The sequence below is a fragment of the Manis javanica genome, chromosome 11, assembly GCF_040802235.1.
Source record: "Manis javanica isolate MJ-LG chromosome 11, MJ_LKY, whole genome shotgun sequence".
NCBI classification, from domain to species: Eukaryota; Metazoa; Chordata; class Mammalia; order Pholidota; family Manidae; genus Manis; species Manis javanica.
Genome location: NC_133166.1, coordinates 32,319,290 through 32,335,066, shown reverse-complemented (window position 1 = coordinate 32,335,066; position 15,777 = coordinate 32,319,290). Strand labels below are relative to the sequence as shown.

At 47.8% G+C, this 15,777-nt stretch overlaps 1 protein-coding gene across 4 annotated transcripts in view; it reads left to right on the top strand.

Annotated features, from left to right (window-relative positions):
- Positions 1-15,777, top strand: part of GALNT18 (polypeptide N-acetylgalactosaminyltransferase 18) — a 332,956-nt gene that overhangs the window by 57,245 nt on the left and 259,934 nt on the right. The window lies entirely within an intron of this gene.

Sequence of the window (15,777 nt, the reverse complement as noted above, 5' to 3'; positions counted from 1 at the left end):
GTCCTGTTCTAAGTACTGGGACACAGAGATGATCCAGGCTCAGCCCCTGCCTGTATGAATCTCTCACCACCAACAAGCAGAATAAACAGACAGTTCCAGTGTGATACAGACAATAGGTGGGGAGACCAGCACCCTCTCCCAGAAGATCCCCGCTCCACATGTATGTCCAAGAAACAGAGGCAGCTGGAGGAGAACGTGAGGGGGGGTGGGTAGTCTGGGAAGGCTTCTTGGAGGTGACTGTTGGTTGAATTTTCAAAGGGTGAATAGGATTTTACCAGACAAATAGCAAATCCCTAAACCAGCACTTAAATAGGACTTGCTAGGTGCTAGGCCACATTTCTGGCATTTTAACTATTATAACTAACTCCTTTACTGCCCAGCACCGCCTCTGAGGGAGGTGCCCCTTTTCCAAACAGGGGAGGCAGATGCACCGAGTGATGCCTTTTAGTAAGTCGTAGTGCCAGGGTTCAAACTCCGGCAGACTGTGCTCCAATCGCTGTGCCTCACAGCCGCTCTGGCAAGGCATGGAGGATGTTCTAAACACAGACGTGGGAGCTGGCACTGGACTTGACCCTGGGGACAGAGAGTGGGGGTGGCAGTAACTTCTGCAGTGCAGATGATTTTCTCCATGAAGTCAGTCCCATTGAGCCAAGCTCTCCACCCTCATTGCTACTTACCCTCCACCCGCAGTGTGCTTTTCTGCCAGGTCAGTCCAGCAGCCTGTGAGCTGCTGGGGCTCCAGGCCAGGAAACTCTTAGCCCAGGCCTTACTTGCCATCTCTGCTGTTTGTGGAAAAGGGTGGGAAATGCTGTGTGGCTCCAGGTATGACGCACAGCCATTCCTGCCCAACTTCCCTCAGGCCTGGGGCATACCCAGGCTCCACCCACAGGGACAGGGCTGCATCCACCCAGAAGTGCACCAGCTGGGCATTTGCAGATACTCCACAGTAGGACTTAGCCATTCTTTCCTCACTTGTCTTTTCCTAGAGCAAATTGAGGGTCCCATTGCATCAATTACAAGATATGGTCTTTTTTCTATTTTAGCATGCCACCAATTATAAGACTCATCATTGATTTAATAATAGTTTTTCAGAGGAAAAAGAAGAAACACTATCACATTAAAAGTGTGCATTGATTGTAAGATTTGTTACCATTTCAGAAACACTGAAATATGAAAAAGAAATGAACATCTAAAGATCCAGGGAATATGTATTTTGTAAATATTTTATGGCCGAGTAAGGTTGCCTGCATGGGGAGCTTGTCCAACAAGATGGGGCACTGGCTGTCACTGGCCAGGTCGTGGTGGTCAAGGACCCCATCCATCCAGCCGTACCTCTGCTGCCTTCAACTCAAGCATCCAGGCCCACTTTGAGAACAATTCAAATAGCTCAAAAATACTTACAGCTGAATTCAGTTTTGATTGAGTTTGATAAATATTCAGCTTCTACTTCAAACTGGGGAGTGTGGAACTCAGTGGATGCACAGAACCAGTTCCGATGACCAGGAGCACATCTTCTTGAGGTTGGCTGGTAATTGGAGTTGGCCAGGGGCTGTGAGGGCACCTTGCAGTCAGGGACCCAGACTCTAATCTGGGCAACTTTGAATGCATTGTTTTGCCTGTCTGGGGCATATTCCTCTTCTGTATAATGAGAATGCAAAACATCACTAAGTGCTCAGCCCAGGCCACCTGTTGTTCTACTCTTGTAAGCACTAGCTCATGTAACCCTCATAACACTATGCGATAGATACTGTTATCATCTCCACATTTCAGATGAGGAGATGGAGGCACGGGCAGTTAAGTAACTTCTCCAAAGTCACACAGCTAATAAGTGGCAGAGATAAGAGTTGAGCCCAAGCTCTCTGGTAAAAGGGTCCATGCTATCAATCAAGAGGGCTCCAGGGAGAGCAAGAATCATTCTGTTTGAGAAAACCAACACAACCCTTTAAAAAATGAAATCTAACGTAGAGCTCCAAGAATAAAACAGAAAAGATGGCAGTTTTTCTGGTTAGAAAGAGTGAGGCTCCGGGGTTCTTCTGTTTGCAGGGCCCTGGAGGCATCCTGTGGCATGCTGGGGCCCCTTAACATGGTATGATAACAGCTAGGCTAGACAGTCTCCAAGGGCCAACCAGTGTCAGCATCCTGGGATTGTCAGGAAAGAAAGAAAAGCTGGCATCAGGGCTTTACCAAGATCTGTTGGCCTCCCAGGCAGGCTAATGATGTAACCTCTTCTATCTAATATTCGTGAAATATTTGTTGGGACTAGGGATTATTGGATTTTCTAGTAATAGAATCTGTATGCCTTTTTCTTTATGTTCTTTAGGCTAACATGCACGGAACATAACCTTTGCACTTATTTGGGACTGTAGTTTACTGCACACTTTTCTGTCACTCATAACTTGATAGTGTTAGTCACTCATATGTGCTAAAGATAATGGTAGCTTACATTGACACGTCATAAACTTTGTTCCCTACAAACAGTGCTATGTTCTGCTTTACTCCTTTTGGAACTTCAGTTGACTGCTGCTGACAAATTCAAGCAGCTGGCAGCTGCCATCGTGCAAGGCTGGTAGCCTGGTTTGCAGCTGCATGGTGCAACTTCCACATGCACACTGCAGAAATACTCCGCAGATGTAGTGAGCTCACTAAGAGTGTTTTTACTCAAGGGCACTAGCTTTTACAAAAGTGATACTGACTCACTTTCTCTTGTTCTCTCTATTCCATAACTGCCCATGGAAACCTCAGTTAACTGGTACCATGTTGCTTATGTACTCCAGTGACATTTTTGCAGTCCCTATAGGTAGCAATCCAGGCAATTGTCAGGGCTGCCCTGTACGGGGTGCAGGGTGTGTACTGCACAACTGTAGGGACAAAGAACAATGTGAATGGTGTGTTCTAGAGTCGTACCACCTGCACATACAACCTGCTTAGCGTTGATGGTGACTTCTTCACCATGCAGTGGAGGTTCACCTTTGCTCCTCACATTTACCCCAGCTGCATGAAAGCAGGAATCCTGGGCTCATCTCTGCTTCTACTTCACTGCATGTCCATGGGCAACCAGTGCGACTCCCTTCTCTAGGTCCCAGTTTCCTTTAAACCCTTCAGTGTTTGCACAAGGTGATCTTTTAGGTCCTGTCAACTTTTAGTCCCGTGTGATTGATTTGCTTTATCCTTGAACTTGGCACTGATGGTCTGCTTATTTCTGTTGTTGGCTTATGTCTAATTTAGGTTATAGGACTACAAGGAAATGAGAGAAAGAGTACCATATTAGTGATCCTGCTTTGTATTCTCCCAGACCTTAGCTTTTCCTGTTTATATGCTGGAATTCTCTGGAGAAAGGTTGATCTGTTTGAGAAAGAGTCTACTTGGTACAGCAGTGGTACCTCTCTAACCAGGCTCTTCCATCTGACCATGGCCTGTCCTTCCATCTGAGGAGGCTCTGGCCAAGGAAGGCATACCTTGCAGGAAGCCTTCACTACTGCCCTAGAGATTCTGTAAAGGAAATGAGGTAAATCTGACAGGATGTGCACTTGGTGGGTGTATTATTTTCTTAGGGTCATCATAACTAAGTACCACAGAATAAGGGGCTTAAAACAATAGAGATTTATTCTTCCCTAGTTCTGGAGGCTAAAAGTCCAAAATCAAGGTGTCAGTAGGGCCATGCTCCCTCTGAAGGTGGCTTCCTCCTCGCTGCTGGTGGGTGTCCACAATCCTGTTATTCCTTGACTTACAGACGCTGTCACCCCATCTCTGCCTCTGTCATCACCTGGTATTCTTCCTTGCCAGTCTCTTCTTAGGACACTAGTCCTATTAGATTTAGGGCTCACCCTAATCCAGTATGATCTCATCTTAACTAACTACATCTGCAAAGACCCTATGTCCAAATAAGGTCACATTCTGAAATTCCGGGTGGATATGAATTTGGGGGGATAGTATTCAACCCAGTATAGCAGGCCATCTGAGCTCCTAGGGCTCAATCATCCTTGGTGTGATTCTCCTAGAATCATTCATAGGTGCCACCACAGTTTTGCAGTCTAGAATCTAATTCTTTACTCTATTTAGAAAATGGAGCTGCAGGATACTTGATGCCAATCTTTTTGACTTCTGTTCTCCAGGACTCATTAAAGGTCATTGAAATGGGTCCGGTCATTCACTAGGAAGCTCTCACAGAGCCATGAATTCATCCAGGGCAGGAGATGTGTCTCATTTAGGTAGCCAAGTGCCCTCTGGCATCTTCTTCAACCACATTGGGCTCCTGTTCATTTATTCATCCAACTTATAGTTATTAGGAGCCCTCTTCACCAGGCCTGTGCTAGCCCTATACACGCTATGTGAGCCAGAATGACAATCGAACTGTCCCTCCTGTGCTGGCCTTAATAGACTCTAGAGAAGTAGACATGCAGAGATGTGATAAAGCATTAGTGGTGATAAGCCCTGTGAGAGAGGAAGAGGGAGAGGAGGTGGGGGAAACTTGTGTTTTAGATAGGAAAGGGAGGGAATCTTCCCTTTGCCCATGAGTGTTCAATGCTTAGCAGATGAGAGTCTAGAGCAGGGGCTTTATAATTCAGGGGCTCCCATCACCAGGCATAGCTGTGGGGGCAGCCAAACCTGTACTATGGGGAGCCCTGGCCCCCTGACAGCCAGCAAGGGCCCCCACTTTGCTCTAGATGCCACCATCATTAGCTGGTGCTCTGTTCTGTTCTGAACATGACTGACTATGGAAGTTATCCTAAATAAGGCTGTCTGGTGCTTTTAAATATTTCAAAGCCCAGGAAGGCAGCATGGTAAGAAGGCAGGAGGTGTCTCCTGGTGACAGATTCACATGTCTCTGGAGACCTTTTATAAGTATTTGAGCTTCAGTCTCCCCTCTAGAAAATGGGGATTCTATTGCCCACCTCCTAGACCTGTAGTGAACACTCAGTGAACTAAAGCTGTGTCATGAAGCTGATATTCACTCCATTCCATTCACTTGTAAATAAAGACCCCCAAGACAGTCACAATTTGTTGACCAGGGAAGCTTCTGAAATCTTTCACACGTAGTGGTTGCTGAATGAAAGTTTGTGGACAGATTGGGCCAATGTAGCAAATGGCTGCTTGTCCTTGGAGCTGCTCTGAGTATGCACAGGGCGTGTGGGCTCCTCCCTCCACCACCAAAAGCATCCTCTCCTCTCTCTTCCTGGCAGGGCTTCTGAGCCTTCAGGTCTGCTTGAATGTGTTTGGAGGTACAGAAGCTACCCCTGAATGTTTTTGCCAGGCACGGAGCTACATCTGTTGGAAATTAGGAGGTGCAGGAAATTACTTTGCAGAGAATAATTGGATTTCCCCAACACAAACAGGGCAGGTTTAAGTCAGAGTCCAGGAAAGCTTTGTTGCAGGGGACTTGCACTAGTTCCGTGTTTTCACCTTATGACACATAGCCACTCCTAGGTGATGCTATCACAGTTGGACTCTTCAAAAGTACTGGGGCATGGATTAAGCCAGGCTTGGGGAAGATAAGAATCCTGTTCATGGCAGATGTTTGTACCTTGTCAGGAAAGTGCTCATGAGTTAGATCTGCGAAAAGAGGTCCCTGCAGCCTATTGGCTGCTGGAGAGGGAACAGGTCCTTGGCATTTTGATTGGCATGGCTGGTGGAGGTGGGCAGGGCTAGATCGGGTATAGTCAGTCAGCTCTGCCTTTTGCCCTTCCCCAGGAAGCCAGGGCTCCCCTCAGGTCCCTAGCAGGACTCATCATTCGGAGTCTTAGCTCTAGTCCTGCTGGTTTCTAAGCATCTTTGAGTTTTGGTTTCCACATCTGTAAAATGGCAGCCATGATGTACAGTAATCTCCCCTCATTTGTGGGTTCACTTCTGCGGTTTCAGTGACCCTCAGTCAACTGAGGTCCAGAAGCAGATGATCCTTCTTCTGACGACTCTTCAAAAGGTCAGCAGTAATGTAACCTGTCACAATACCTGTGTCATCCCCCTCACTTCATCTCATCAAATAGGCACTTTATCATCTCACATCATCACAAGCAGGAGAGGGTGAGTACAGTACCGTGAGATACTTTGACAGAGAGCGAGAGACCATATTCACAGTATCACTACAGTTAGACTGTTATACTTGTTCTATTTTACTATGTTGTTGTTAATCTCTTACTGTGATTAATTTTTAAGTTCAACTTCATCATAGGTACACATGTGCAGGAAAAAACATAATATATATAGGTTTTGGTACTATCTATGGGTTCAGGCACCCACTGTGTGAATCTCTTGTGAATAAGGGGGGGGCTACTGTATACATCACTGGGTTGTTGGTAGGTATTCAAGCAACCACGATTTCAGAGAGCCTAGGAAGATGCCTGTAAGAGTAGGTTCAGGGGTCATGGATTACTTAGGACCAGTCCCTGTTGCTCACTCCTCTCTGCCTGCTTCTTCCAGGCCCCTGCCCACCCGCCCGGGGGAGTCTGGCTCAGACAAACACTGTCTGCAGTAGGCCCCCTGCAGGCTATTCTTGCCTCTGCATTAACACCTCCCATACACAGGGCATCTGGGCGAGAGATGGTTATGGATAAGCCATGTGAGGAAACCAGTCACTCTTCTCACAACACAGCTACTGGGAGGCTTCCAGATCCCAAAGGGTGGTCCGTGGAATAGTAGTTCCATGCCTGGAATAGAGGTCTATGGATAGATACATTTGAAAATATTCCTTTGGGAATGACTTACATACATTAACCACACTCAAGGCACTATGTCACCTTACGGTAAGAAAGCCTGGTTTCCTGCTAGAGCGTCTCAGATGAATTTGATCACAGAAGCCTTGCTCTCTCAACCCCCTTTTGTTCACATAACATTTGCTAACAGCTACAAATTCTGTCTTCCATGGAAGGCACATTGGAAGACAGTGGACACAGATTCAAGGTGCTTCCTGAGATGTTTCAGAGTATGGTATCCTTGAGGCTACCTGTGTGTATCTCCCTCAGTGTAGACTCCCCCACCCAACCCCATAGCCCCCTCTTCTCATGGTGATTGTACTTCTTCCAGAATCCAGAAAAGGCAGGGCTGAAGCTGCAGGTTGGGGCAGAGCAGAGCAAGCATGGGGGCAGATATGTAATGCAGGGTATAGGACAGGACTAAGAACTGCTGGGGTGGCCACAAGCTGCAGCTCTAGACATACTGCTGAAACAGACAGCACATAGCTGTTTCCAGCTGGGGTGCTGTGGGGAGCAGAGAACTGAACTTGAGCTGAGGCAGGAAGTGGTGGTGTAAGTGGAGGGGTGGTGACCCAGTGGAATCCACTCAGTAGAGATGGATTCCACTGGCCCCTACCCAGCAGACCCTTTTGTACTTACAAAATGCAGAGCTGGAACTAGCAGTGTACAGGTATAGCGGTAATCAATGTATAATTACACAAGAGTCAGGCAGGCAGGCTGGGACGTGGCTGTGTCTGGTGTGGCAAATTCTCCAGCTCTCCCTTAGGGATGTGCCTATGCAATTTCTAGGCATTAAATGGATTTCTGGGCCACATTTGTGGACTTGCAATCAGGGATGTGGCAGGTATCCTTGGCACCCAGCAGTGAGCGATTGCAGCTTAGCAGAAAATGCAACTTAAAAGGAGAACTGGGTACGAGGGCGCAGGAGGGGCAGATGTAAGCAGGGCCTTCTGGTGGGTGATCAGACACTCTGGGGAAGGGGTGGGGAGCTTGCTGCTCCCTGGTCCTCCACATACCTCCCCTCTGCTTCCATGGTCTCTCCCCTATCTCCTGCCAGTGAGTTTCAAAGGATTGCTGATGGTGGTTGCAGCAACCTATCGGCCCTGAAGACCCATTGGATGGGAAGCTGTAGCTCCTGGACAAACTGCTGGTCTCAGTCTGGAGTGGCTCAGGAATGTGGGTGGGGCACCAAGGACAGGGAGTCCGGGGTGGGGCTGGAGATGAGGAGAGCTGGTATGTGGTTATTTGATCAAGGAGGCTCTTGTCATCCTGGAGAAAAGTCAACAGAACTGTATGAAGTGAGAATGTTGGGTCCAGCCTCTGGCCAAAAGCAAGTTGTTTAAGTCAGTCTGAGGGCTCTCTGGAATTGCTCTGTGTTTAGCAGGGTCTTATCTCCCTCCATTTCTGCCCACAGCAACCTCTACCTATCAAGCCTTTAGTGGGAGCCAGGCTCCAGGCTGGACTTAAAATGCTTCCTCATATTTAATTTCAGCTTTGAGGTTCTTCAAGCTTGTCCAAGGTCTCACAGCCAGTAGGCGCTGGGCTGGAATTTGAACACTGTGCTGCCAATATGCTGTGTTCATTCATTAAGAGGTCACTTAATAACACCTGCTCTTCGCCAGGCCCTGAGCCAGGCATGAGGATGCTGGAATGGATGGAAGTGGCCCCTGTCCTCAGGAAGCTTCTGGCCTCTCTGAGGTAATGGAAGCATAAATATAACATGCACGCCACATGTTGACTGCTTTTGTGAATGTCTGAACAAAGAGATTTGGGGGCCAGAGTGGGGATGGCTAACCTCTGGGCCTTAGGGCCCTTGCCACAGTCTGGTCCTAGCAGGTGAGTGAGGTGATTGCCACACTCTCACATGACACAACTCACTGCCCAGAAAGCCCTGCCAGAGGACAGAGGCCTGACTTCTGCCTCCTGAGAGAAGACGTGAGCCTCCAGAGGCCCCACTGGCTGCTTTTTCCTTTTCCTTCTTTTTAGTGAATGCATTCGTAAATATGTTGTTTTCTTTTTAAGAAGTTCTTATTCTAGTCCAGGAAATGGGCAGTCACCTGGGTGACTCATGGCATTTGTATCTAACAATTTTTCCAAAGTGTTCAGCTTGTTCTGTCCTCACTAGGGGGTTTAGCTGTAATGGCCTTCCAGGCATGGTCACTACACCTTCCTTTCTCAGGAAGCCTAAAGAGGTCAAAGGTCTTAGAAATTTCTGGATTTTGGGACTCTGTGTGCTCCCTGATGTCATTTTAGGGATAACATCAGGCCCTAGAGGCTCTAGAGTGGGAGACAAGGCATTCGGCTTTGAAAAGGGCAGCCTGAGGCTGTGGCCCTGAAGCCAGCTTGCCCCCCTTTTTTTCCAGGGTGGGGAACACTTTGTTCTCTGACAGACCTAGTTGCATAAGAAAAAACAATCAGGTTTTGCCCACATATAAATAGACAGCAACTTTATTTAGTTTACTTTTCTTCAGCAAGAAATTATATAGTGTTGAGCTGACCCACTTTAAGAAAAAATTTATTCTTCTCTATATAAATAAAATGAACTCATTATAAAGCATTTGTAAAATATTTTTGGTTTCTTTCTTTTCAGGATTTTTTCTTTTCCCATATAGAATTTTGTTTTTATGCTTATGGTTGGGTCACCCACTAAAATCTGATTGCTTCAGAGAAATTTGCCTTTGCCCCCAAGACAGGTTTAATGCCCTGATTATACACCCTCACTATACACTGTTCACATCATCCATGGTGCTTATCACAATTCATAACAATTGAATCTACATGACGACCGCTGTATGAGTGTCTGACTCTTCTAGACCTGCAGTGTTCAAGAAGGCTGCTAGTAGCCACATGTGACTATTGAAATTTAAGTGAAATCTAATGAAATTGAAAATTCAGTTCCTCAGTTGCACCAGCCACATTTCCAGTGCTCAGAAGCCACCTGTGACTGGTGGCTGCTGTGTTGCTCAGTGCAGGTGTAGAACATTTCTGTCACAGAAAGTTCTGTTGAGCACTGCTTCCTGAGACTGTTCACTCCCAGGTACACGAGACTGCCGTGGTTCTTCTCTGCCTCATCTCACAAGGAATCTCATGCACATGGAATCTGAGAATCTGGGTAAACTTTTGAAATGGTTTATTTCTAAATTATGACCAATCAGAGAGGCAGGTGGCCAGGAGAGAAAAGAAATGAAAGAGAAAGAGCCAGAGAAGGGCTTTCAGAAAGGCTGTGTGAGGGTGGGACAAAAAAAAAAATGGCTCAGGGATAGCTCATTTCTGCGCCTCCCGTGGCACAAAGTTTGGTCAAAGTTCCCCATCAGCGGAGTACCAAAATCAATGTGTCCTTTGGGAAGCTGTGAGGGTGGGACTACCTTGAGGTTCCCTATGTCCTCCTCTGAGAGGCCCTGAGCATGTTGGCCCTGGGGGCACAGGTACCATCATCCTGCTCATCCAGCAGGCTGGAGCCCAAGGAGATTCAGGAACTGTCCTGTGGTCTAGACAGTGCACTGTGTGTTCCCACCTGGGCTGGGGGAACTCCTGGTACTCCTCCCAGGGCTGAAAGCTGAGCTCTCCTTGCTTCTGTGTCTTTCCTATGGGACACATTGGCTTGTAACTCTGTAAAGTCGGTTGATTCCCTGCTCCTCAGGGCTGGCACCATGATCCTGTCCTGTTGGCCTTTGTAGTGGCCTCTGTAGTATCCTGCCTTTGTAGTGGCCTCTGATCCTGCATTATATGAACCTTCCTCTTCCCTGGCTAACTCCACTTAAAGAAGCCCAAGCATGTGGGACAGAATGGCCGGGATGTTTGGCACTGATGCAGAAGAAGATGCCTAGTAAAGCAAACCAAGCCTTTTTAGGTCACCTGCCATATCAGTTAGAATTATGTCCAGCAGTGAGTTGACAGAGAACCCAGTGTAACAGTTGCTTACACAGGATAGAAATATCTTTCTCTTTCACACTCAGGAAGTCTGAGTTAAACAGGCTGGGCTAGTCTGGCTACTCCAGTATCAGGGGTTTGGGCTCTTTCTAGCTTGCTTCTATCATCTTCAACATGAGCCATTCAAGTCATGGCTTCCAGAGGCCCCACTGGCTGCTTTTTCCTTTTCCTTCTTTTTAGTGAATGCATTTGTAAATATGTCATTTTCTTTTTAAAAAGTTCTTGTTCTAGTCCAGGAAATGGGCAGTCACCTGGGTGACTCATGGCATTTGCATCTACCAATTTTTCCAAAGTGTTCAGCTTGTTCTGCTGGAAAAAGAAAGGAGGAAAAGGGCACATCCTTTCTTTTTAAGGATAATTCCTGGAAGTTACACATAACATTTCCTCCTACATCCTATTGTCCAAGGTCACACCTAGCTTTAAGGGAAGCTGGGAATTGTAGTTTTCTTTTGAGTAGTCATGTGCCCAGCCATACTGTGGGTGTTCTGACAGTCTCTGCCACAACAGCTAATACGAAGTGCTTAGTGTGTGTGATGGATATGAAGCATCCATTGTCTACCAGAAAAACATCTACTGTGACCAGCAAAAGGGATTTGGTATTTGTGTTAAATCTGCTTTGGTCATAGAGATCTATTTATTGAATTTATAGATATTGCCTTAGATAGACTTTTAGCATGCAAAAGTAGAGTTTGTTGAGCTGGGAAAAGGGATACGTTGTATGTGTATTTACTCTTGGGTGTCTGACACTTATTGTGGTTCAAAACTTGTTTGGATGGGCAGAGTCGTTATTGATGGAGGGGAGTGACAGTTTTATGCTCATGGCCAGGAGGCCTTCAGAGGCCTTCCTCCTAACAGATGGGGAGGTCCATGGCTCAGGGGTCCCAGGAGGTCCAGAAGTCAAGAGAGTGGAGGCTGTGGAGAGGTTCTTGTGGGCCCAGTGGCTGGGCCCAGGGGCTGGCAGAAGCAAGCATCTTTGTGTTGGATTTTTGTCTTAGCTCTTGGTGCCTTCTCAGTGGGCACTAGCATGGTGCTTCTTTGTGGCCTGGGATGCCAGGGCCTGCCTCACTCTCTGAACCCTTACCTCTGTAGTCCCATGAGAGTGTGCCATGCAGTGCACAGGGACTAAGAGCAAGGGCAAATTAACTGGGAATGCCAGCTAGTATTCTCTTTGGCAGCTGAGCATTAAAACCCTTGGTGATGCAGATTGCAACCTATACTGGCTTTATTTGGTTAGCCACTGACTAGGTACTCACAGTGACATACAGTGATTTGTAATGAGTGCTAATTCAGAGAAACCAGGACATGAGAAATGAAAGAAGTCCAGTAGCAGTGGACTGCTCTGGAATCTCCAAGCCCTTTTCACCCAAGGAATGTAGAACTCAAGACAGAAGAAAATGCCTGGCACCTCCTCACTGAGCAACTCTGGGATGTTCCAAGCGGAGGGAAGAGCACACACAGATGCCTGCAGATGTGACTGACTCTGTCATATCCCAGGACTGGCAGACAGAACATGTGGGGCAGGATGAGAGGCTGGGAGGACTGTGAAGGGCCTTGAATGCCATTCCAAGGCATTTGGGCTTTCTCTGCAGGGCAGTAGGGAGCCTCTGACAAATGGATTGTATCCTCAGGAGGGATAGAATCAGATCAGTGTCTATACTGCTTGCCCTGGCTGCTGTGTAGAAAATGGGCTAGAGGGCAGTATATGGATACTGGGAGACCGTAAGGACCCTAAAAATCATGGCAGCAGGGACTAGAGAGGACAATTAGATCTTCATGTATCTGGAGCACCTTTGTCTGAACTCTTCCTGTTTTTCCAAGTGGGTATTGTGGAGGGGCTTCCCTGCTGCCCAGTAGGACAGGAGGGGCTTGCCTGCCTTTGTGGAGGATGAGGAGGCATGCCTGGCAGTTTGCAGAGGCCTGAGCTGTGGGCTCTGCCAGTGGATGGGTGAGAGCCCTGGGCCTTCAGGTTGAGCAGCCCCTGCTGGGGAGAGCGACCCCATTACCTTGCCCCCGGGCCTCATTGTTTGCAGCTGGCTTTGAGTGCTCTTTGTATCACTTACTGTCTGGGGTCTTGCCTGAGTCTAAAATTGCATCAAGTAGGCCAAGTACTCCTTTGTGGCTGCTGCAAGCCTTCACTCCAGGCTTCAGGAAAGGCCCATCTTACCCAGAGCTTGGAAAGGCGGGGGAATCTGGGCCCTGAATGTTGAAGGGAGCCCATTGCAGCAGCAGTGACTGGTTCACTGGGCATCTACTGCATGTCAGAAACAGGGCTAAATGCCTTTTGTACCTTCTCTTTAATCCATGCAATACCACTACAGTGTAGGTATTATTACTCTCATCTTTCCTATCAACTTTGTAAAAGTAGAGGCCAAGCTACCTTTGTATTTGAAAATGTCTGGTTGGGCCATTTGCCTCCCATGGAGGCATTAGATGACAATTACAAGAGCCAAAAATAGACTCCTTATCCACCCATCCACCCACCCATCCACCCATCCATCCACTCACCTACCTGTTTGCCCTGAAATCTCACGGAGTGCCGCTCTGTGCCTGACCCTCCAGGAATTTATATGATGGAGGGATGAAGACCTGGCCAGAAATCAGGACAGCGAGGACATTACTGCAGTAGATACCATAGGCTGTTTGGGGAACAGATGCGTTCGCATGGTTAGAGGTCAGGGTGTCTGGGAAAGTGGGGCCGTAGACAAGTTCAGGCAGATTGGCTGGTCCTAGGTTGTGAAGGGCCTTGAAGGCCAAGTAAAGATTTGGGGTTTATCCAGAGGGCAATGTGAGCCATCTTACCTTTTAAAGCATTTCAGTGGCTGGATTTATGGTTGTGTTGGACAACTATAGAGAAGTGTAGGCTCTGAGATGGTGAATGCTAGGAGGTTCTCATTAGGAGTACAGGCAAAAGATAACCCTTTAAGGCCGATGACAGTAGGATGGGTGTGGTTAGGTAAAAATAAAACCAGTAGTTAAAGTGGTAGAAGCATATTTTATTCAGGACTATTGAAATGGGGGAAAGGACATCTCTCTATAGAACTGGGCTCAATTCCAAACACAACAAGATGAGTGGGAATTTATAGCCAAGGAGCAGGGTGGGGGTCGGGGGATAGAAAATTACTAAGAGGAGACATCAGGGTAAGGGGATTCTGGCTAAACTGACCTAGCAGGATGTTTGCTGAAGACAGGCCAGGGTGATCAGGCATCACCTGGCTGCTTGTGGGGGATGAGGACCCTGATGAGATATTGAGGACAATCAGAGATCAAATGTGGAGACCTGGCTAACCTGATTTGGCAGGGTTCTTGCTAAAATTGGACAATGCAGATACAAATGCAGAAGCCCAAAAGATGAGGCAGAGTTGGAAGGAGCATTCGCAGGTGCCTGCCTGGTCTGCGCTCTGTCAGTTGAGACGGAGAGAGGAGGACAGACCTGGTTGGGAATAAAGAGGCAGAAGCGGCAGGTCCTGGCACCTGAGGGAGCCGCAAAGAGGGAGCCTGGGTGACTCTCACGTCCAGCCGTGCTGACATGGACATGACAGAACTGTTGTTCCCCAAGCAGGTGGGTGTGGCTGGGCCTCCTCCCTCTGCACCCCATCTTCCAATATGCTGTGGCCCAGGGGCAGCTCAGCAATGGGCTCCCTTTGGGCTCATAAAGCTTCTCAAGGGTGTCAGGGCTCAGTATGGGTCAAAGATGCCTGGCAAGGGAGACCACACTGGCAGCCCAGTGGAGAGGCTGGGGAGAGGAGGCCTGGCAGCTGGGGCCTCCCCTACGGTGTCCTGGCTTCTGAGGAAGTTATCTCTGTGCTTTCCTAGGGTGCTGTAACGTGCATCCCCCTTCCTTGCAGGTAAGTTGCTGCTTTGCACAGAGGGCCTTGTCATGTGGTAACAAAAAGACTCAGTGCCTTGTGTTGGGCTCCATAGCCCTATAGGCAGCTTAGACAGATCATTGCAAATGTCATGCCCCAGGCAGCCCGCCTCAGCCTGCTATCCTTTCCCCTGGCCTGGCCAATCCCCGTGTGGGGAACTGACAGTCACACATGCACTCTCACTGCTAAAACCTCTTTTGACTGGAAAACACTTTCCAGCAGGGACTGTTTAATCCTGTGGTGACTGCTCGGTGGGGTGGCAGAGGGACTGCCTGTCCCAAGGTTGTTCCCAAGGGGCTGGGTTTTCAAGAAGTGTGGCCTCAAATATACTGTGTGTGCACTTGAATATCTGAATGTGGCCTGCACACATGCCATGCGTATGGTGGCAGGTATATGTTCATGTGGTTGCATGTGTACACACAGGTGAGAATTTCCTAGTCCAAGGGTCAGGCTCCATGGCGCACAGGTGACTTAGGGGTTCTGTGCCTGTTGACAACCCCAGAGACTGTGGGGGAAGGAGCTCCTCTCCCCCAGGTCCTGACTGCTAGCAGAGTTATCTGCTGTTTTTTCCTTCCCTTTTGTCCATGGCTGGTTGTAGTTACTGCTTTTCCATCTGATTGCTCTTTACCCTTATAAAAGGATTTTCAGAAGAAGTAGAGTGTAGTCTTGGAAAGAGTGTAAGGTTTGCAGTGGGGCAGACCAGATCTGAATCTTGGCTCTGGGGTCTGCTAGCCATGTGTCCTTGAGCAAGTTGCTTTAACCCCCTGAGCCCCATTTTCACATCTGTGAAATGGGAATGATAGTAATACTGTTCACCTGATGAAGTTAGGTAGTCATAAAAATTACACAACAATGAAATGATTTTATACTCTGTTCATGTAATTCTTTGAGTAAAGTTTGGAGAGGCAGGATAGAGTAATGATTAAGAATGCACTCTGACATCAGACAGAGTGATTGATCCTATCCAAGCTTTGTCACCCATGTGCCATGTGATCTAGAGCATTACTCAACATCAGTGTCTTAGAACGTCAGTGTCTCCATCTGTAACATGAGCATAGTAATGGGCTTCTCCCATAGCACTAGACCAGTGTTTCACAAAGTATGAACTAGGGGTGAGGTGCTTGAGAAAAATTGATCCCCACTTGGGAGTGTGGCCCGGAGTTAACACGCCAGGTGAGTCTCACTGAATGCACACCTGAGTCTGAGAACCCTAGTCCTAGATTGCTGGCTCCCTGAATGCAGCAACCATGGCTGTTTGGCTTCACGCTATGCCTCAGTGTCGAGCACAGCTTATT